The sequence below is a fragment of the Pelobates fuscus genome, chromosome 3 (genome assembly GCF_036172605.1).
Source record: "Pelobates fuscus isolate aPelFus1 chromosome 3, aPelFus1.pri, whole genome shotgun sequence".
Taxonomy (NCBI): domain Eukaryota; kingdom Metazoa; phylum Chordata; class Amphibia; order Anura; family Pelobatidae; genus Pelobates; species Pelobates fuscus.
The window spans coordinates 188,836,992-188,861,587 of NC_086319.1; the positions used below are offsets into that span (position 1 = coordinate 188,836,992).

The following is a 24,596-nucleotide window of genomic DNA, read 5'->3' on the forward strand; positions in this document are numbered from 1 at the left end:
GAACCTCTGTTTTTAATCTTTCAAGATTATTTTCTTTCAGGAATTGTACTGGAAGATTAAAGGAAGGCTGATGTGATTCCTATATTCAAAAAGGGCTTTGCCTGGAAATTGTAGATCTCTGAGCTTAACTTCTGTGACTGAGAAAATATTTGAAGGGTTTATAAGGGATAATATTCAGGAATTAATTGGGAAGAACATTGTTATTAGCAATAATAGGATTGTTTTATGAAACATAGGTAATGTCAAACTAACTTAATTGCATTCTACGAAGAAGTAAGTAGAAGTATAGATCATGGTGTTGCAGTGGATGTGATCTACTTGTATTTTGCCAAGGTATTTAAAATGGTTCAACACAATAAGTTTTTGCTCAAAGTAGAAGAAATTGGTCTAGATAACCATTCTTGTTCTTGGGTAGAACATTAGCTTAAGGATAGAGTACAGCGAGTTGTCATTAATGGTTAATTTTCAAGCTGGACAAAAGTTGTGTCCCTCAGGGTTTTGTTCTGGGCCGCTCCTATTTAACATATTTATAAATTATCTTGGAAATAGGCATTGAAAGTCATATTTCAGTGTTTGCAAATGACACAAAACTCTGTAAAGGAATACAATGTGAGCAGGATATTGCTTTGCTGCAGAGGGATTTAGATGGACGGGGCACTGGGCACTCAAATGGCAAATTAAATCTAATTTAGAAAAAGGCTAAGTTATGCACTTCAGGGTAAAGAGTACACAAACAATTTGCACCCTAAATGGTAGTGAATTAGGGATAACAACACATGAGGAGGATTTTGGAATTGTTGCCTAGTTTGTTGTGAATAACAATGTTTAATGCCAATCAGCAGTTGCTAAGGCCAGTAAGATACTGCCATGAATAAATAGGGTCATTAATTGCGGGATGAAAATATAATGTTGCTTCTTTAAAAACCACTTGAAAGTCACACCTTGAACGTGCTGTGCAAATTTGGGCACCTGTGTGAAAGAAGGGTATTAATAAAAGGAATGCAGCATTCTAGTTATGAAAGGTTAACAAATAAAAATTTCTTTAGTTTGGAAAAACGCTGCCTCAAAGGGGATATGATAGCATTGCACAAATACATTCAAAGCCAATACAAATCATTGTCTGGAAATGTATTCATAAACAGGACTATACATAGGACACAAGGTCACACATTTAGACTGGAAGAAAGGAGATTTTGTGTGTTTTTACAGTAAAATGTTTTTTTTTGCGTAAAAACAATAAGGGTGTGAAATTCCCTGTCTGAAAAGGTAGTTTTATCAGAGTCTATACAAATGCTTAACCCCTTAAGGACTAAGGCAGTTTAGATCAAAACAAAACCTGCAATTTACGCTACATGTTGTTCAACCGTAATAAACCTCTTTCATATTACATGCACCTACACTTATTATATATAATTTTGTTCAGGAGAAACAAGGCTTTCATTTGACATCAAATATTTATATATTAAACATAACTGAATATGAAAAAAATTGATAAATTAAGACATTTTTTATTTTTTATTTTATTTTTTTAGTTCTGCGTGGCATTTTAACTGTGAATGCCATAATACTGTTAGCTGTTACTGCAATAGAGTACACATATTTGTATTCAGCAATGTCTCCTGAGTACAAAAGTACCCCAGTGTACAGATTTTATGGTGTTTTGTAAAGTTACAGGGTCAAATATATCACATTGGCAAATTTTAATGTGCTTAAACTGAAAAATGTAACCTGGTCATTTTGCCTTTGAGACCGTATGGTAGCCCAGGAATGAAAATTACCCCCTTGATAGCATAACATTTGCAAAAGAAGACAACCCAATGTAATACAAATGGGATCTTTTTTAGTAGCCAGTTAGGCACAAACACTGGCCAAAGATAGCGTTCATGTTTGTTTGTGTGTGAAAAATGCAGAAAACTAATTTGAATGCTAATTTTGGCCAGTGTTTGTGACTACGTGGCTACTAAAAAAGACTGGACATACCCCATTTGCAATACGTGGGGTTATCTGCTTTTGCAAATGGTATGCCATCATGGGCTAATTCTCATTTCTGGGCTACCATACAGTCTCAAACCAATCTGGCAAATTTCAATGTGAAAAAACTATATATATGTCAGGTGTTGTTTGTGTGGAGATGCCTGTAAAGCTGTTTGTGTGTTTGTACTACTACAAAGACATTTAGACACAAACAGGTACTCATCCATACATATTAATGGGAGCTACTAATACACACTGGCAGACACACGCTGCCCTAACACACCTGCCAGGCATCCACTTCAATGCACATTATCAAGCATACACACAGTTACATACTGCCATACACAATGCTACATAAACACAAAATTACATTGCTACACAAACGCATACTGCTACAGATTCACATACTGTGACCACTGTCAGGCCAACTATGTGGAAGCTCTTCTAATCTCACCAGCCAGAGTGTTTGGATCTGGCAACCTGTGTGCCATAGGCTGCTGCTGACATCTGTTCTAGAGAAACTGATTTCTTAGTCTTCCTAAAATATGAGAATACTGTGAATGCCAGTAATCCTTAAAAGTTCGAGAATATGCACCTGATATTGATAGTAACATAAAATAAAGCATACACTGATATTAGATCCTTGCCTGCAGAGATTATTGACTTTCAATGTGACATCACCGGATGTCTCCTTTCAAACAAGTCAATTCAGCAAAACTTTGCCCTGGTAGTGGTAACCATATCAAGAGCTCGAAACCAGACTAGAGCAAAGAACAGGACTGCTGAATGGTGAAGAATGAAGAATGTAAACACAATCTGATTTGGAATAAAATATTTGACAAACGTGTCCAGATACTTTTTCCATATGGTGTATACAATTTTTCTCATGATGTTGAACCCCACTAGGTAAATCAATGGTGGGTGCTAATAACTAAAAATCAAGCTAATATATTCATCATGGATATAAAGAAACTACAATGACAAAGACAACATTTTCAATTTTGAGCCAAGCGCTATTTAATATTCTATTACATTATTTTATTTATATCTACTTTGTAAAATGTATAAATAAATAAAAAATAGTATTAATAAAAAATAATTTGACTACGCATACATTTACTTCTTTTGAGTGTATGGTTTCCACAGTTTCTTTCCTTGGTTGACCAGCATAGGCATTAAACAACTTTGCAAGGTGTGAGACTGTGATTCATTTTCTCCTCATTTCTCCATTGTTAAGAATCCTGTATGTCAATCCCTCAGGTACCATAGACCAGTGCCAGCTAAGATCTGGCAATGCAGTTATTGTGCAAATGTATCTCATATGCCATAAAGCGTACCCATTCATAATAAAGGGAAATGTAGCTCACAACTAAAGCTACCACAGACATGAATGTTTGTATATGAAGCAGGCATCATATTGTTCCCTGGTACGATATCAGATATGTCATGTATGTCCTTTAAATTCGTATACTTTCTTAGCTCACAATAATGTAGAATGTAATTCTGTGTAAATTAAATTTGTAATGCACTAGTACTGTGTTTACAATCATTTTTACTTCTTGCTACCTATGACTTCTTTAGCATGGAAAAAGCAATGGTCTTTTTAGCTGTTGATCCTAAATACACTTATATTATAGTTCATAGAAACAAAATGTACAGTTGTTTTTTTTTACATCATATCATACAGGATGCGACAGCACACAAAACACAAAAACCAAACAACGATCAAAAAAAATAAAATATAACAGATTCTATATAATCACTAACAAGCACGTAGATAAGCACCTTTCTACTTTACTCCATTTCCTTCATGTCAACAATCTCCACTAGTGACGTAAACCTTTTTGATTATCAATCTCAGACAAATCGAAGTTTGATCAACAAACGTATTATATGTGACACAAATTGAAGAAGATTACAGTACTTTTCTGAGCAGTGACACACTAAACTCCAAATTACTTCTATGCAACAACACTGTATAGAATTGGATGACACTTCAACGAGAGTAAGTCATTCAAGGAACAGGGAAAATCTTTGCTCAGATATCAAAAAGAACAATAGAGGCAAAGGAAATTAGCTTTGCCATGTTCAGCCTGATTATTTATTAGGTATCATTTTTTATCTTCTTCTGAGAAAAGAGAAATAAATAAAAAGACTAGATTCCAGCACCACTTTAACGCTTTGCGTTACTAGGTATCCATAGATTCAGGTAACATGGTGCTGGTAGTTAACCATTAGTGCGCTACACAGTCAGTACTGGGTTTTCCACAAGACAGAGTAGATATCTGCCTAGAGGCATCTACCCCTCTGCAATATGCATTTTTATTTTAGATATATTTTTATATAAATTTTCAATTAGCTATGCTGTAATTGCATTGTATTGCATTTGTTAAAGGAGCAAAACATGTACTCCCTGGCTTATCCAAATCAAGAAACAAGCAACAGTAAACTTGATTTTTTGTAGGGACAAAGTGGGGTTACTTGAGAATTTTTCCCCTACACGTGCATGAGGTGTACATCTGTTTCTGTGCAGATGGTGAGCGTACCCAACACATAAACCATTGGTAAAGAGTGGTAAATGAGGATACAATGTAACATTGACAGGATGTCTGGGTTTATAATATAAAGGCAGAAGAGGCAGTCTACAAGAAGAGTAAGCATAAACTTAGGCAAGTCCAGGGCAAGGTATATATAGATACACATACATTACTAAAAAGCCGAGGAACACACTCATGAGAAGTAAGGCAATGCCAGGGCACTTAACATATTGTTGTGTGATTTGAAACTGCTCAGAAAGGTGTCCTGTTGGACAGCATCATAAATGTGACGTCAGAACATTCGCGAATGATGTTGACGAAATTACGGACCTTCTGTGGCTCCAAAAAAATGAAACAAGCCATTGTGGCTATACAGAGTGACAGGAGAGAATGAGAAATACAACCAGAATGGCTCACCATGTCAATTCATGTTTACAGCAGCACCCAGGCAGTGCAGGGGCTATGACAGTCATACAGTCAGGACTCTTCTCAAACATTTGAATTACACCCACTAGTGCACGGGAAATCCACGCAGATGTATTTAAATCTATCCTGGAACTGTGTGCCTCCATTTTGTGTTCCACTCATTCATTGTTATTAGTGCTTCCCAGGGCCGGACTGGGATACAAATTCGGCCCGGGCATTTTTTTATCAGAGCGGCCCACTAAGAAGGGGCGGGGCAGAGAGGGTGCGTTTTGTCATCACTAACGACAAACACGCCCCCTTCTCAAAGTGCAGGCCAGGGCAGACCATGCGCAGAGCTCTGCTAAAGATCTCTAGCATGAGAAAAAAGCCCTGTATTTGTTCTGCACAGTGCAAGCAAATTTAATAACATGCTTGCACTGTGTTTCCTTGCAACTTGTCTCTGGTGTCTCTATAAATGGATACCAGGAGACAAAAATGCCAGGAAAGAGTATTGTGCATGTGTTTGGAGCTTGCTTGTGGGATTGTGTGTGTGTATAGTGTGAGCTGATTGTGGTGTGGTATTGTGTAATAAGGTCGGTTTTAGTCGTGTTGTGTTTGTGGTGTAATGTAATGCATATGTGGCTAGGGGCTGTAGAGAATGTGTGTGTATAGGGGATGTAGCAAGTGTGTGCATACAGGCTATAGTGTGTGTGTATATATGTGATGTAGTGTTTGTAGAGAGTGTGTGTTTAGGGGTGTAGTATGTGTTTGCTTACAAGGAATCTAGTGTGTGTATAGGGGATCCAGAGTGTGTGTGTGTGTGTGTGTGTGTATATATATATATATATATATATATATATATATATATATATATGTGTGTGTGTGTGTGTGTATGTTTGGAAGTATTGTGTATGTGTGTTGGGGAGGTTCTGTGTGTATGTGAGGGGTGCAGTATGTGTGTATGATGGATGCTGTGTATGGTGTGTGTGAGGGTGCTGAGTGTGATGTGTGTGAGTCCTGAGTGTGATAGTGCTGTGGATGCTGTGTATGAGTGCTGAGGGTAATGCGTGTGAGAGTGCCGAGTGTGATAGTGCTGTGGATGATGTGTGTGAGTGCTGAGGGTAATGCGTGTGAGAGTGCCGAGTGTGATAGTGCTGTGGATGATGTGCGTGAGTGCTGAGTGTGATGTGTGTGAGAGTGCTGTGTATGATGTGTTTTGTGATAGTGCTGAGTGTGATGTGTGTGAGAGTGCTGAGTGTGATAGTGCTGTGTATGATGTGCGTGAGTGCTGAGTGTGATGTGTGTGATAGTGCTGTGTATGATGTGTTTTGTGATAGTGCTGAGTGTGATGTGTTTTGTGATAGTGCTGAGTGTGATGTGTTTTGTGATAGTGCTGAGTGTGATGTGTGTGTGAGAATGCTGTGTGTGAGAGTGCTGTGTGTGAGTGCTGAGTGTGATGTGTGTGATAGTAGTGAGAATGATGGGAGTGAGAGTGCTGTGTGTGATGGGAGTGAGAGTGCTGTGTGTGATGGGAGTGAGAGTGCTGTGTGTGATGGGAGTGAGAGTGATGGGAGTGAGAGTGCTGTGTGTGATGGGAGTGAGAGTGCTGGGAGTGAGAGTGCTGGGAGTGAGAGTGCTGGGAGTGAGAGCTGGGAGTGAGAGTGCTGGGAGTGAGTGCTGGGAGTGAGTGCTGGGAGTGAGTGCTGGGAGTGAGAGTGCTGGGAGTGAGAGTGCTGGGAGTGAGAGTGCTGGGAGTGGGTGCTGGGAGTGGGTGCTGGGAGTGGGTGTGCTGGGAGTGAGAGTGCTGGGAGTGAGAGTGCTGGGAGTGAGAGTGCTGGGAGTGGGTGCTGGGAGTGGGTGCTGGGAGTGGGTGCTGGGAGTGGGAGTGCTGGGAGTGATGAGAGTGCTGGGAGTGATGAGAGTGCTGGGAGTGATGGGAGTGCTGGGAGTGCTGGGTGTGATGGGAGTGAGAGTGCTGTGTGTGCTGTGTGTGAATGTTAGAAGGGATTGAGTGTTGGGGGGGGTAAAATAAAATGTAGCATTATGCCCCCCCTCCCTTCTTACCTGTAGCCTGGGAGGTGGGGGGTACCGGCACGCTGGTGAGTGAGAGGGGGGACCGGCACGCTGGTATCTTCCCTGGCGGTCCAGTGGGTGAGTGAACTCTAGCCTGCGAGGCTAGAGTTCACTCTCGCGAGATCCGGTCGTTGCCATGGCAACGCGCCGGATCTCGCGAGTGGAACCTGGCGGAGCTGCAAGATAGAGCTCTCCCTCCCTCCCCAGCCGCATGTCTCTCCAAGTGGGCCGGTGAGGGAGATCTCTGATCTCCTCACCGGCCCTTCATTGAAAACAGCGGGGCCGGCGCTCGGATAGTGCCGGCCCTGCATAGACCGGCAGGGGAGATCCTGGGACTTCCCCTGCCGGCCTCGGCCCCTGGCCACCGCGGCCCACCGGGCATTTGCCCGGTGTGCCCGATGGCCAGTCCGGGCCTGGTGCTTCCCCTGTAGTCGTCTGTCAGAATAGAACAAGCATAGAGAGAAGAATAAATAGAAATATTGTTTCTGTTTTTTCTCCTCCAAAGCAATGCGTGTGCTGGATTTCTAGGATTAATTTAGATTGTGATCTCGTTAAAATCACTCAAAATAAAATTAAGCATCACATGGGTAATAAGTGGGCAAAGATTGACAGCCAACTGTATGTCAATTAATGCAAATGTTCTAATGCTGAAGAGCACAAATAAGCCACACTTAGGGAAGCATATCTACCCTTAGGCAATAATGAAGTCATATAAGAGGACATGGCCAAATTCAGGTAAAACTAGTTAGACTGTGTGAGATGAGCTGGAACAGCAAATCCAATTCATGGAGGCCCCACCTCACAACTTGCAGGACTTAAAGATCTGCTGCTAATGTATTGATGCAAGATACCACAGTGAATGTTTAAAGGTATTGTGGAGTCCATGCCTCGACGCATCAGAGCTGTTGTAGCAGCAAGAGGGAAACCTACATATTATTATGCAGGTGGTTTAATGTTGTGGCTGATCGGTGTATAGTATCCCTTTAAATGCAATGCTAAACTAGTAAATAAGTAAAACAAAAAAAGCAATATTGCTAGGAGCACTATGCATGAAAGTTTGGCCAAACATAATGCATAATTTTACTGATGCCCAGATGGTTGGTCTGTAATCACAGTTATTGCAAGGCAAGATGTATTACCATAAGGAACAATACAGCTGGCTACATAAGGGCTTTCAACACATAAATAAATAATTCAATACATTAATAGACATTAAAGAAATATTCCACTGGAGTCAGTGAATGACATTTGTAAACAAGAATGACACTTGAAAAAGGGGTTTGTAGAAAAACAGTGCCTAACAGCTAATAACATGTGCTGGTGGAGATATTATCTATTTCTAATCATTTTGTTTTCTGCTGACCGTGAGATATTTGTTTGACATTTACATTATAGTTGTGCTTTAGAGTAATTAATCTTTTTCTATTTCATTATTTTATGAAAGGCTTAGAGATTTACTCCTTAGATCTACAATGCCCCCTTATAAAACTTTAAGACTAATTAATTCCAGTTACAAAGTGATTGCTATATTTTTATTTTTAATTAAGTGGGCCTGTCACATGAAGAAAAATTATACATAAATCAATCGAGAATAAAAACTGTCTTTATATTTGTAGTAAGTTCAGTTCAGTGGTGTTGAATATGTTTTCATATATTTCAGTCTACCTATTGTGAAACTCATTATGTTAGGGATTTATTTAAATCCCGTTGTATATACTGTTTTTTGCATACTTTTCAAAGAAGTTACACATATTAATAAAAATAAACTTTTAGCTGGCAATCAGGAAGATGAGGCAAGGTAAATGCTGGGAATTTCATATTTTAGTACATTAGACAGGAAATCGTGATATTTGTGTATGCAATGTGCTAACAAATGCATGGATGTAGAATAATTTTGGATAAAGTATTCATTGCTGGGGAAGATCAACTACTGTATCTTCAAATACAAATAATGTCTCAAATGGGCAAAATGTGTATGTGCCTGATTAGCCAAAATGCCTCATGCAGGGAAGGATAGAGTTCTTTGCAGGTTAGCAGTTTGGGTGCACCAGTTTTATTCCGCAGATAGGCTTGGTGAATGCGGCCAAGGAATTCATGTTTCCGGTACCCCTGTCTTACCCATGGGCCTTAGGCAGTAGCCTAAGGTTACCTCACAGTTAATCCTGCACTACCTACTTGGTATTCCACTAGAGTATGTGGTCATACAGTTCATATTTTGGGAGTATGAGCATGATATTTAAGGGTGGACAAGAAACTTTTTGTGAGTGGTTGAATATGTGCACGCATATCTCCATCTACCTAGATGTAAAATGCAGCATACATTATATAAAACTATGTTTTTTTTTTCTAAATTGTATTAGTCTAAAATTGAGGGTCGTCTTATACACAGAATGTCACTGCATGGGTTAACAAAAAAACTTGTGCGCGGGACCTAACAGCCAACCAAGCTAGTCACATGTGGCTGCTTCAAAAATCTAATTATTGAGCTAATTACTTACAGTACTTACTCAGAGCAATTTGGGCACAAAACTTGACTACTCGCTGACAGAACACTGAGTTGACTGTTGGGTTCGATACTGCCGACATATGCTGTGTTGTACACCTCTGCAACCTGCTGACATACTTAAAGCAGAGGAGGTGCTTCTCCATGAATTTGATTGATTGTGTGTGTGCGGGTCTGGGAGATCTTGTGCCACCTCATGCTTCCTCACATCACTCTGGACCACGCCAAGACCTCATGGCTCTGGATTACAGATAGATGCCACAGGATGAGGCCTTGCCTGGACATCCCCATAGGGTACTGCGGGCAGAGGGCATTGTTTCCGCCAACAGCAGAACAGTGGTCCAGGGAACCAGTGTCCGGACCTCGGGGAGCAGCCTACCGGAGTGTGAGTTGGCCAGGGACTGGTGGGGACTTCAGTGCTATAGATGTTTAACCCCTTAAGGACCAAACTTCTGGAATAAAAGGGAATCATGACATGTCACGTGTCCTTAAGGGGTTAAAATATGTATTTCTTAATTGTGGGCTCAAAAATAGGGGTTGTCTTATACATGGGAACATCTTATAGACGGAAAAATACAGTATTTCATAAACTATACGTGTTCTAGCCATATCACACTTGCCTAAAGATGACATTAAAATGTGCACCATCTTCTTTCTTCATTACACTGGGATACCAGGGCAATGGACTGCAGGGTGTAGATCATGTGTACTTTGACCTGGCTGCAGCCCTGTCTACTGGATTCCTCTGGTTATGTTAGTGGAGAGTCATATGGATGAATAGCAGACTTTATTTCATCTAATCTCCTATATCATTTGCCTTATTCTTTCTCTTTAAACTCTGAGTTTGCTACTGCTGTGAGAGATTGCCAAACCTAATACAGAAGGATTATTATTTTCACAGTCATTATTTACTCCAGTTATGGCCTCAATGCATTATATAGCCCAGAAAATAGTTTCACTTTATAGTCTTTTTAATGGCCTGTTCTGTACATTTTTTTTTCTAAATAAAGCAACTATTGTTCTGTTATTTTGATTTTTTTTTGAGGAAATGTCCTTAACTTTTACAAAGGAGTGTATTAGATCTACTCTACTGTAACAACACAAAGTAATCATGTCCTTTCAACTTTTGTTCATTTATAAGAATGTGTTTGTAGCTATCCATTATCGTTTATTATTTGGACATTACAGCACATCAAGTGTGTGAAGAAATTGGTTGGAATTGTATGTTTGCTAAGGTATTTTACAGTGGAATAAAAAAAACGAACATCTCATTTCATAGTACAAATGTGCAACATTTGTTTCTTACATCTAACACATAGCCATTGAGAGAGAGAGCTTAGTTCAGTGATGCCCCAAATATTCAACTACAGCCCAGTTCCTAACAGGCTCGCTTCAGCCTTTTAGGATCAAACAAATGTAGCAGTGATCAAAACTTTCACGAGGCATTAGCTAGACATTCACTGGTGAGTATGCCAAGTACTCTCCAGGCTTCTGATGGCAAGTGAATATTAAGGCTTGTCTAGCAGTGTATCTGAAAGCAATTTAAAATATGTTAATTATTTTTAGAAACAAACAGTGCCCTACATTCATTTTGGAACCTTTAGTAAATATGTGCCTGTGAAAAATTGTCTTTTTAGTTCAACATTTTGATATTTTGTTTATAAATGCACAAACACAGGCACATGTGTTGGTCCATGTGTTAAATATATGTGGGCACAATTATTGGCTCCCTTTTAGTCAATACTTTGTGCTACCTACCTTGCTTGACTGATAAGGTTGCAGAATATAATACAAGGGATCTGAGATCATTCCTCCATACAGAATCTCTCCAGATCCTTCATATTTTAAGGTTGACGTTGGTAGACTCTCCTCTACAGTTCAGGAAACTGGGGTGGCCATGACAAGATCTTGATTTTGTGGTCAGTAAACCAATTTTGTGTTGATTTTGATGTATGTGTTGGATCATTTTCCTGCTGAAAAATGCAACCATGACCCATTTCAAGCTTTCTGACAGAGGCAATCAGGTGTTCATTTAATATCTGTTGATATTTGATAGAGTCTATGATGCCATGTATCCTAACAAAATGTCCAGGTCCTCTGGCATAGAAACAGCCCCAAGACATTAAAGAGACATATTTTACCTTGAGGTACTTTTCCATATGGCTACCTATCTGTGTGCACCTAACATTATTGCAAAAAAACTCTATTTTTGTTTCATCTGACCATAGAACCCGATCCCATTTAAAGTTCCAGTAGTGTCTGGCAAGCTGAAGATGCTTGAAGTTTTTTTTTGGATGAGAGTAGAGGCTTTTGCCTTACTTGTGGTGATGTAGGTGTTGTGGTGTCAGATTGTAGTTTTGGACACTTTATCACACTAGTACTCAACCATCTTCTGCAATTCTCCAGCTGTGATTCTTGGAGATGTTTTGGCCACTCAAACTATTCTCTTCACAGTGCTTTGAGACAATATAGACACACATCCTCTTCCAGATTTATTCATAACATTTCCAGTTGACTGGAACATCTTAATTATTGGCCTGATGATGGAAATGGGCATTTCCATTGTTTTTGCTATTTTCTTATAGCTACTTCACATTGTATGAATCTCAACAGGCTTTTGCCCCACATCACAGTTATATTACTTGGTTTTACCTATAGTGATAAATGACTAAGGGGATTTTGCCCATGTGTTAGCTCATATTTATACCACTGTAAAACAAAAGGTCATGGTTGTAGAATTTAATTTTCCTAGTCATACAGGTGTACTATATATGTAAAATATCAATCGGAATAGACATCAAATAACTGTTTCTCATATGAATTCATAGGGGTGCCTCACATACATTTTACAAATATTTATATATATATTTTTTTATAAACCTGTGTTGTGTTTGCAATTGTTTGATATCCATAAGAACAGATTATTTTTGTGTATTTTGTGTACCTAAGAGCAAAAGATTAAAAAAGAAATTTAAAAACATTTCTTTGCTCATATCTAGCAAGGGTGCTTGTGACGATACAGACTAATATCGTTCGTGGGTACTTCCACAGCAGGGACAGGCATGGTGAAGGTGGCACACGGCTGTGCAATAGATGGCATTTTAATATAGGAGTGGTAAAGTTTAAGTGAAGGAATTTTGTTCATGTTTCTGATTTTCCAATTCCTTTTTGACATAATACTTTTATCAGACTTACTTATTATAATTTTATTATTTATATAGCGCCATCACATTCCGTAGGGCTATACATTGGGTGGACTAACAGACATGTAACTTTAACCAGACAATTGGACACACAGGAACAGAGGGGTTGAGGGCCCTGCTCAATGAGCTTACATTCTAGAGGGAGTTAGAAAATATATATTCATCAATCACTTATACTTTGAACATGTTTTAGGCTGCCTGAAATATTCCTTGCCCTACAGTACAATAGGTGTGGTGCTTACAGTGCACTCTAAACACCAAACCATTGTAGCACATTGAAGTGGTTTTGGTGCAAACAGCCTTCTGACACCTTCTCCCTGTATTCTGACAAACCGTTTTTGAATATTTTGACAAAAAACATGGCAATCCCGGCACCCATAGCCAGTGAGTAGAGAACTAAATCATCCCTTACACCATAACCACTATATTAGCTTGTAGTGATTATTGTACTTGAAAGTGTAAAATGTTAGTATACTCTGACCGCTAAAGTACTGTAGGAAAGGAATTTTAATTAAATAGTCTAATTTCAAGACTATATTAATGATAAATTAAGTTTCTATAGCTCTACTTGCCTGCCACTGGTTTCAATCTCAGCTATTTTCTGTAAATGTTTTTAGTTTGTTGTCTGCTCAGCCACAACTCACTGTTTACTGCAAAAACTCATAAATAATCCAGTATACTGCAGTGATACGCCTCATCAATATCATATATGTACTGTTTTTCATTACGTTCGACATCTGCGCTTCTCAACCCAAAAATAGACTATGACTTGTTTTAGAAGTCTGTCAATATCTATTAGCGCAAGTGAATAGCATTACACATAGACAATGTGGATGATTTAATATATACGCACACAGACACACTGATACAGGAAGGGCAATAAAATAAAATCATATTTGGACATATCCAATAAATGCAATGTTTGAGAACAGTGGAGTTGCGATCAACTTGTAGATATTTTACTGGGGAAGACTTCAAACCTCATCTTGCTCAGCCAGCCTTTTTTTTTTTTAAACTGATTTAAAAGTAGACTTTAGGCCATGTTCCTTTTTATTGATTATTAACAGTCCTTACAAAAGAAACAATCATTTTCAGAAACATTTCATAAAGTGTAATTGTTAAGACTGGTAAAGGAAAGGTAACTCTGATACCCTAGTTGTTATTATAATTATTGGCATTTACATAGCGCCGAATGAATCCGCAGAGCAAATGGATTTCCAGTATGTTCATCCTACGCCAAATGATGAATTGATGCAAGGCAACAACAAACAAATAAACTCTGTCATTTTAGAGAAATGTAAATAAAGTTGTGAACCTTGGCATGCTCTGGCACCTTAACTATGTACTGCAACTCATATTACGCTTAGCAAAATGTTTGCAATGATATGAAAATATTAAAATGTTGAATAAATTGCATTGTCTTTAATATAAACAAGTACTGGGAAAAAAAGATGGGAAAAACTAATAAATCCAAATACTCCACTAGCAAAGCCCAATCAGTGCTTGTGGTTGTGCTAGTTTAAGTACACAATATTTGGACTGATGGAGGATGTCTGCATTTCTTGAACAAGGAATAAATCAACGTGACCCTGACTCCGGTAATATATTTTTGGATTTTGGCTGCTTTAACATTTTATTATGTTCCCTGCAGATTCAGAAATAGAACATATCAGGGTCTTGTGATTGACAGACAGTCACATACTATTCCAGAGATAGTTATAACATTTCAGTATCCAGGCAGAGCCCTCTTGTCGTGTCCACCAGGGCAGATTCACAATTTAATAAGGATTCTTTAAAGCCTTACATTCATGGTTATTTTAAGATTCACTTACCAATTTAAAAATATCAGTAAAGGTGCACTCACTGCATCTAGGATCCATAAGGAATTCTGCCTCTGTTCTTCAGGTTTTGCTCTCTGATCAGCAAAGCAAGCTCATCTCATGTTTCCAAAATGAGTTTAATAAATGTATCTTATGCTAAGTGCTCCCAGCATAACCAAAGCTATTAGTGCCTCTCACTCATACAGCAGATTTACTTTTTTTAAGGTTACTAACGACTCTGTATGCTGTTAGAGACATATTATCCATATAATTCTATTCAATAAGGGCCATTATTTATTTATTAGGTATTTTGTGGATTACAGGATTACAGTAACATGCTGCTGTAGATTCTATAGCTGGTATTAAATAAACACATTATCTAAACGTTTTCCTTTTTCGCCCAAAGTGATAGACATTCTCAAAATCTAAGTATATGAAACAGTACCTTTATAAGTCCTAATCTGCTATGGACCGGATTCGTATCAAAGCATCGAGACACAGATTGATAGCAGACTTTGTGATGCTGGAGATTCTACACAAGGATCCTCAAATTCCCAGAGGAAGGAATAATATCTGTGTCACCTGAAAAATCAAGGGAATATTCATTGAGATGAAAAAGATAATACATGGAAACTAGAAAGTTAGGTGTCTGCCCTGAGGGTTTTTTTTTGCTCTTGTGGGAATAAAATATCATTGCATATGAAATAAGTGACTTTTCATTCTACGAGTACCAAAGACATAAGAAGAGAAAAAAAGAACATTGCATGACTTTTATTGGGGTCACCTTCACAGGTAAAAATTTATGAAGTAGTCATAATTTCTAACCAAACAATCTATGGATACAAAAATAACAAGCTATTATAACAGCAATGATTCCACTAAACACATAGCAGTCCTTCTAAATCATATATCATTTAAAGGAGCTCTAAACCTGTATTCATAACACTGTGGTGCCCCTGGCCCTAGTTTTATTCTTCATTTTAAGTTAAAAGTAACAAATTAAAGTTCTACTCAACTTTTTCCAGCATCAATACTTCCTCACCACTGCTCACCTCTCCGCCTCCCGCAACATCATAGAGAATTATTATTATTATTATTATGATATTTATAGAGCGCCGTCAAATTCCGCAGCGCTTTACAATGGGTAGAGGAACAGTCATGTAGTTGTAACCAAACAATTTGGACACACAGGAACAGAGGGGTTGAGGGCCCTGCACAATGAGCTTACATGCTAGAGGGAGTGGGGTAAAATGACACAAAAAAGTAAGGATAGTATTAGACTAGTGACAGTTGCAGAAGAGGAATCAGTTGGGAGCTATTAACAGTTTAATTGATACGATTTTATGAAGAAGTGGGTTTTTAACGATTTTTTGAAGGAGTGGAGACTGGGTGAGCATCTAACGAAGGAGGGAAGCGATTTCCACAAGAACGGTGCAACTCTCGAGAAATCTTGAAGGCGAGCATCAGAGGTGGGAGTACGGACAGAAGATAGACGTAAGTCTTCAGCAGATCATAAGGGCCTGGACGGGACATACTTGTGTATAAGGGAGGATAGATAGGTGGGAGCAGCATTATATAGCGATTTGAAAGCAAGAACCAGAATTTTAAATTTAGCTCTATATTTTATAGGAAGCCAATGTAGGGACTGACAGAAGGGTGAGGCATGGGAGGTGCGGGTGGACAGGAAGATGAGCCTCGCTGCCGCATTCATTATGGACTGTAACGGCGCAAGTTGGGAGCACGTAAGACCACTGAGAAGTGGATTACAGTAGTCAAGGCGAGAAAGGACAGTGGAATAGACCAACACATTAGTCGCATCTGGCGTTAAGTAGGGGTGGATGCGCGCAATGTTTTTGAGATGGAAATGACAGGATTTGGCGATAGATTGAACATGAGGCTTGAAGGAGAGGTCGGAGTCAAAGAGAACACCTAGGCAGCGAGCCTGCGTGGTGGAGCTGATGGTAGCACCGTTGACTTGGAGGGAGACAGACACAGGAGTAACAACACTTGAGGGAGGAAAGACCAGAATTTCAGTTTTGGTCAAGTTTAGTTTAAGGAAGTGGGCAGCCATCCAGTTAGAAACAGCAGAGAGGCAGTCAGAGACACTAGTCAAGAGGGACGGGGAGATATCAGGAGAGGGCAGGTAGATTTGCGCGTCATCTGCATAGAAATTATATTGGAAGCCAAAGGAGCTAATGAGTTTACCAAGGGAGGCAGTATAGATGGAGAACAGTAGGGGACCAAGGACTGAACCTTGGGGGACACCAACAGAGAGGAGTTGGGGAGAAGAAGCAGAGCCAGAGAAAGAAACACTGAAAGAGCGCTGGGAGAAATAGGAGGAGCACCAGGAGAGAGCAATATCTTGTAGACCGATATTGCAGAGGATGAGAAGAAGCTGTTGATGATCAACAGTGTCAAAAGCCGCAGACAAGTCAAGGAGAATTAGGATAGAGTAGTGACCACGAGATTTTGCAGCGAGTAGATCATTGGATACTTTGGTCAGTGCCGTTTCCACATAGTGCTTAGCGCGGAAACCAGACTGAAGTGGGTCTAGCAGAGTTGGACTCGAGGAAGTCTATCAATCTCGCATACACAATTCTTTCAAGGATCTTGGATGCAAAAGGCAGTAGCGAGATAGGACGATAGTTGGATGGGGAGTTAGGGTCAAGATTGGGGTCTTTAGAATTGGGGTTACAGTTGCATGTTTGAAGGGCGATGGAAATATACCAGAGGAGAGAGAGAGATTGAGAATTTTAGTGAGAGGTGGAGAAGGTGGAGACAGAGTACGGATGAGATGCGAGGGAATTAGATCTAGGGAGCAGGTGGTGGGGCAGGAGGACTGGAGCAGAGCAGAAACCTCTTCCAATGTAGCGGGTGTGAATGAACATAGAACAGCAGAGGGAGTGAAGTTAGGAGAAGTATTGTAAGGGGAAGAAGAAAGATGAGAGATCTCTTCTCTGATTGTAGAAATCTTGTCAGTGAAGTGAGTTGCAAAGTCTGAGGCGGTCAAGTTAGTAGGTGGAGGAGGAACAGCAGGGCGAAGAAGAGAGTTAAATGTGTGAAATAGTCGTTTGGGTTCGCGGGAGAGTGTGGTAATGAGGGTATTGAAGTAATTAACTTTTGCAGAGGAAAGAGCCAAGCTGTATGGTTTCCTCTATCAGTGGTCCAATCCAATATTCGTCCTAGAGGAAAAATTGTAGCTAGTGCCCGGTGTCCATCCATGCTTCTCATAGGAAAGCATTGAATTCAATGCTTTCTTAAGTGCTTCCAAAGTATGTGACCAGATTTCCACTTAATTTAGATGAAGTGGTCTGGGTGACATTTAAGTCTGAATATACATTATACTAATCATGTTAACTTTGGGTAGCAGCTTTTTTATAGTAAATAGTTATGCAATAGCTTTGTACAAAATAATAATTTCTACATTTATTCTACTTGTTATGCTTTAATTGATTTACTTGGTTAAAAGTTAGAATTATTCAATTTGTACAAAAATATGTCATGATTTACTAACTGAATTGTAGTAGTTACATAGTAATTATTTAGGTTAAAAAAAAATCATGTACATCAAGTTCAACCATTCACAAATCGTTTTATGGAAAATCAAGTTTGACATCTTTGTTAGTTGTGCCACAAAAAGGGAAAGTATTACTTCTTGACTCTATAAAAACAGATTCTTTTTGGATCAACAAGCTGCTCCCACACATGTTAGGTATATCCGGGAATGTTTTTTGTTTTGTTTTTAAAAACATTGACAGTATCTGATGAAATCATTTCCATCAGATTGCTACTGTAAAGAACCCTTTCCTCAGCTGTCAAAAAACACCACCTTCCTTCCTTCAAAACACCACCTTCCTTAATGGATAACCTTTTGGATGATCGGATAGCTGTTTCTACTGGCCCTGAATATATTTGTAAAGTGCTATCAACTCCCCTGTGAGACAGATTTTTTTTAAAGAAAACAAATGCAGTTTTTCTAACCTTTCTTTATAATTAAAATCTTCCATTCTGAGGGGGCGGAGCTTGCCACCAACTGGGTCGGACGCCATCTTGGCCAGCTCCGCACAACTAGCCCAAATTTCACCCCGAAATCTAAGGCATCCTGCCCCATCTGCCATCCCAACCCGACTGACCTGCCTCACGAAGCGGTCCAGCACCCGCCGATGCCATTCTTTCAGCCGCTCAAGCAGCCTAAGGGAAAACGCAGGCCTGGGGCCAACCGCGCACCACAAGCCTACAGCCTGGGTGATCTCCTGGCTATCCGAAACGCGGGAATCAGCCTGTACGGGTCGGACACCTCGCCCCCGCGACAAACCCTGATGCCAGCAATGGGACGTCGGTCCCAAAAACCGAATACGGCGGAAGAGGGCAGAGACATCAGCTCCATGCTGCAAAGGCCGGCACAGGCCAAAACTCCCACGGACGCACAGCAGCCCTCACACCTGGAGGCCACAGGGACGAGCGACGAGGTAAGGGCCACACAGGACCCTCAGAAAGGTAAGGCTTCACCCCCAGAGCCATATGATGGCACTGCCCCCACCACCAAAGCAGATTTAAAAGCACTGCTGGCAGACATCCACAAGGTCTGGGCTGAAGACCACCAGCAACTCAGATCAGACATACAGGCAGTCACAGGCCGAGTAACACAAACAGAAACTAACATCAGCAACATCAACTCTGAACTGACCACACTTAAAGACACAGTCACCCAACTACAGGTCCATCAATCAGCCCTGTCCCTCAGGATGACGGCTTTCGAAGACAGACAACGCCGCAACCACATTAAGATAAGGGGCGTCCCTGCCAACATCACAGCAGATGAGCTACCACATTACACCAGGCGACTGCTGGCGACCATTCTACCCCACCCAATGGCCAGGAAACTATCCATTGAAGGAGCACACAGAATACCAGGCTTGCCCACGGCAAAACCTGGCCAAATACGGGACGTCATACTCCGCTGCTCCACCTCGCAAGATAAAGCCCACATTATGCTGGCCCTGAAGGATAAAACACCGCTGTCCTTTGAAGGCGCCTCTCTCACCTTTTACAGGACTTAACATCAAGAGCCACCACATCTGGGGAATCTGAACACTGGCAGGACTGAGCATAATTCACCCTAAAACAACCAGAAAAGGCGGCTGAAAACCAGCGCAGAGTTCAACGCATCACAAGATGTTTTATAATGTGTTTAACGTTTAACATTTTCAGTTCATGTATATGTTTTTAAGGCGCACAACAGCTAGCTATAAACGTCCCAAAACTGGGCTAAAAATATAAAGAACCAAGGTGGCACCCACTCTCAGATGAGGGCGAACCACTCCGAGGGGCCCAAGCACCCTCCTTCCCCCCCCTCCCTCTGACACAGCGGGGTCTATGCTAGCCGACAGGTTCGGGAATTACTAACCCACCCGCCACACAATAAGCTACCCTACTATCACTATCCCTACCAGATGGCTGCGTATGAGCCTGCTCAGCCAGATGTATGTAGCGCTCCACACATAGCGGATCTACACGCACAACGCCTCCAAACCCCTAAGGAATGATCCATACCCCCAACGGAAACACTACGCAGCGTCTAGACAGGGGCCCATCAGCCTCCACCAACCAAACGTAAGCTGACAAACAGCTTAAACCCCCTCGGCACCCGCCTAGACCCTCTCAAACAAACCAACACTACACACCCACCCAATCTAGGCATACTTGACTAACATATAAGATCTATAAACATAACGCAAATCTCCCACTGGAGATTCTTTAACACAATCCCATTATGCAACCCACTAAATGTAAAAATGTGCAAGTTTAATGCATAATGTACCTATATTCAAATACTATTGCGCTTGTGGAAGCTGTTGTGGTTATGCAAGCACTGCTGTAATCCCATGCACAATAAAAATAAATAATAATAAAAAAAAATCTTCCATTCTCCTTATTAATTCTGGTATACGCCTCTTGGGTAGTACACTTAACTTTGATGTCCATCCTTGTTTTTTGTTTGTTTGTTTTTTTAGTCTTTTTTTTTTTTTTTTTTTTATGTGCATAAAAGGTACATGCATGCCAGTACTGCCACAACAGCAAATAATAGCAACTCAAGATAAACATTACTATGGCATGGGTAGAGACTACACAATTTTTATAATAAACATGCTTGTAAGTACATAAGAGAAAAAAAACAAGATAAAGGCTATGCCTGTCAATGTTAATAATTAGGAGATTAATCTGAGATATGTAAGTGTGTGTGTACTAGAGTGAACATTGGATTTACAGTGGAGTAGTCAGCTACATCGTAGTGATTTGCGGTATCCCTATGAGTATGGAACCTCTATTTCTCTTTCGTTCCTAGTGGTGTGGTGATTACCCTCAGTCCTGAGGATCCATCCTTTTTTTCACCTGTATGTTTGCATTATTTGTTTATACTGTGTCTTTATAAAGGTCCTTATGGTTGTACTAAAACATTGACCCATATTCGAACGTGTCTTATTTGGAATAAACACTTGGATGCATTATTTTTAACAAGATTTTGAGTTCTCTTTATTTGTGGAAATATACTATTTGGTTGGTGATTGCACCAGGGCATTGAGACCATAATTGCTGAGTGGGAATCCTTTGTACTTTCTGTTTTTGTTAATATTTACATTATGTATATAATTTGCAGTACACTGACTTTCTCATTTTTGCATCATTTTGGTTTGTCTAATTTATTACTGAATTACTGAAATTCTGCTGAACTGAACTGACATATGGCCAAAATTTGGTTTCCAGATTTTTTTTTTAATTTCAAGAAAAATGGATTAGCCAAACCAAATGTTTTCCCTTAGCAAGTCTAATATTTTCCAAAAATGTATAATTTATAAAAACAAAAACACAATCTGTTGTATGGCTGTCATAAGATTAGTGAGAATATAAAATATATAAAATACAAATGTTATGAGTAGCAGTTTTGAAAATAAAGAAAAATAAATGTTCCTTATATTACACTTGTACACAATGGATTTGACATTTGAAACTATTACAGTATCAAAAACCTAATTGGGTCAGTTAATGAAGAATAATATCATTCACTTCAAAGTCTTGAATTTACAAAGCTCCTGATTTTGCTAGGAGATGCAAGAGGAGTTGGTTGGCTGTAGAGTCAACATTGGGTAAAATTTGGGAACGTGAGTTCCCTAACTTGAGTCCCATTAAAGCGGCACTGTCATGCCGAACTTACCTTTCCTCAATCTCTTCCTCTTCTCCCCCTCTCTCGGGATCTGTTATTCTTTTCTTCCTGTCTTCTTTAGTTTTCTTTAAAATCATAAGACAAAGTAGGGACTCTGTCTTATGGAGGATTCCTCCGCTTGACCAGCTCTGACCAGCGGAGGAGCAAAGTGTGCTTCATTTCCGCTGGTCAGACCAATTTTCCCATGATCCCTAGCTTTCCTCCCAGTTCCCACAATGCTTCCTGTCAGTATTGCCGAACGTCCTGTCACTTAGACAGAACGCCGGCAAAACTGCCGAATTGCATCCTAACAGAATGAGCACTGTTTCTCCATTGGTGTTAGGATGCAATTCGGTACTTTGTTCGGATCGGAATTTCTGTCCTCCCCCCGGCCCCCACCCCTGGCCGGCGGGTGGGGGCCATAATGGTAATAAGAGGGGGGGGGACCTACTGTCCTCCCCCCCCCGGCCCCCACCCCTGGGCGGCGGGTGGGGGCCATAATGGTAATAAGAGGGGGGGGGACCTACTGTCCTCCCCCCCCCACCCCCACCCCTGAGCGGCGGGTGGGGGCCATAATAGTAGATGGGGGGGGGACCTACTGTCCTCCCCCCGGCCCCCACCCCTGGCCGGTGGGTGGGGGCCATAATGGTAATAAGAGGGGGGGGACCTACTGTCCTCCCCCCCCTGGCCCCCACCCCTGGGGGGCGGGTGGGGGCCATAATAGTAGTAGGGGGGGGACCTAGTGTCCTCCCCCCCCGGCCCCCACCCCTGGGCGGCGGGTGGGGGCCATAATAGTAGTAGGGGGGGGGACCTACTGTCCTCCCCCCCGGCCCCCACCCCTGGCCGGCGGGTGGGGACCATAATGGTAATAAGAGGGGGGGGGGACCTACTGTCCTCCCCCCCCCCGGCCCCCACCCCTGGGCGGCGGGTGGGGGCCATCATAGTAATAAGGAGGGGGGGGGCTACTGCCCCCCCCCGGCCCCCACCCCTGGGCGGCGGGTGGGGGCACTAAGTAAATTCCCCCCCCCATCAAGGTGACTAGGGGTGCCCAAGCCCCTAGTCACCCACCCCCCACCCAAATAAAAAATGCCCCTACCTACCCCCCTCACCCTAAAAAATAGTGAGGGGGGAATAAAATTGCTAACCTGTAAAGTAAAATTAAACTTACCATTCGACGTCTTCTTTTTTCTAAAATCTTCATTTTTCAGCCCCAAAAAAGGCCAAATAAAAAACCATCATAGCCGTCGAGCTAAAAATAAAATAAAAAACCCGAGCGCAAAAAAAAAAAATTAAAAAAAAACCGACGAAAAAGAAAAAACCCGAGCGCACATAAAAATAATCCATCTTCACCCATGGAGGGCTCCGCGCAGACTGAGCTCCGCAGGGCGGGGCAAGGCTTATAAAGCCTTGCCCCGCCCTGCAATTAGCCTAAGAACACTCTGATTGGTGGGTTTAAGCCAATCAGAGTGCTCTTTGTCATTTTACAAGCGTGGGAAAGTTCTTTGGAATTTTCCCACGCTTGTAAAATGACACAGAGCACTGTGATTGGATGGCTTGAAATCCATCCAATCACAGTGCTCTGTGTCATTTTACAAGCGTGGGAAAGTTCTTTGGAATTTCCCCACGCTTGTAAAATGACACAGAGCACTGTGATTGGATGGCTTGAAATCCATCCAATCACAGTGCTCTGTGTCATTTTACAAGCGTGGGAAAGTTCTTTGGAATTTTCCCACGCTTGTAAAATGACACAGAGCACTGTGATTGGATGGCTTGAAATCCATCCAATCACAGTGCTCTGTGTCATTTTACAAGCGTGGGAAAGTTCTTTGGAATTTTCCCACGCTTGTAAAATGACACAGAGCACTGTGATTGGATGGCTTGAAATCCATCCAATCACAGTGCTCTGTGTCATTTTACAAGCGTGGGAAAGTTCACTTTCCCACCCATGTAAAATGACATAGAGCACTGTGATTGGATGGATTTCAAGCCATCCAATCACAGTGCTCTGTGTCATTTTACAAGCGTGGGAAAATTCCAAAGAACTTTCCCACGCTTGTAAAATGACAAAGAGCACTCTGATTGGCTTAAACCCACCAATCAGAGTGTTCTTAGGCTAATTGCAGGGCGGGGCAAGGCTTTATAAGCCTTGCCCCGCCCTGCGGAGCTCAGTCTGCGCGGAGCCCTCCATGGGTGAAGATGGATTATTGTTTTGTGCGCTCGGGTTTTTTCTTTTTCGTCTGGTTTTTTTTTTTGCGCTCGGGTTTTTTATTTTATTTTTAGTTCGACGGCTATGATGGTTTTTTATTTGGCCTTTTTTGGGGCTGAAAATGAAGATTTTAGAAAAAAGAAGACGTTGAATGGTAAGTTTAATTTTATTTTACAGGTTAGCAATTTTATTCCCCCCTCACTATTTTTTAGGGTGAGGGGGGTAGGTAGGGGCATTTTTTATTTGGGTGGGGGGTGGGTGACTAGGGGCTTGGGCACCCCTAGTCACCTTGATGGGGGGGGGGGAATTTACTTAGTGCCCCCACCCGCCGCCCAGGGGTGGGGGCGGGGGGAGGACAGTAGGTCCCCCCCATTATCGTTATGGCCCCCACCCGCCGCCCAGGGGTGGGGGCCGGGGGGGAGGACAGTAGGTCCCCCCCCCCTTTTACCATTAGGGCCCCCACCCGCCGCCCAGGGGTGGGGGCCGGGGGCTGGAGGACAGTAGGTCCCCCCCCCCTTATTACTATTATGGCCCCCACCCGCCGCCCAGGGGTGGGGGCCGGGGGGGAGGACAGTAGGTCCCCCCCCCTTATTACTATTATGGCCCCCACCCGCCGCCCAGGGGTGGGGGCCTGAGGGGAGGACAGTAGGTCCCCCCTCATTCCCATTATGGCC

The 24,596-nt window shown here is 41.5% G+C and overlaps 1 protein-coding gene across 4 annotated transcripts in view; it reads right to left on the reverse strand.

The window, feature by feature from the left end:
- The window catches only part of SGCD (sarcoglycan delta), a 684,711-nt gene that overhangs the window by 358,587 nt on the left and 301,528 nt on the right, over window positions 1-24,596 (reverse strand). For all 4 annotated transcript variants that reach the window (XM_063447832.1, XM_063447834.1, XM_063447833.1 and 1 more), the window contains one exon: window positions 14,961-15,097. The gene's annotated coding sequence lies outside the window, so the exon portion shown is untranslated. The remainder of the gene's footprint in view (window positions 1-14,960; window positions 15,098-24,596) is intronic.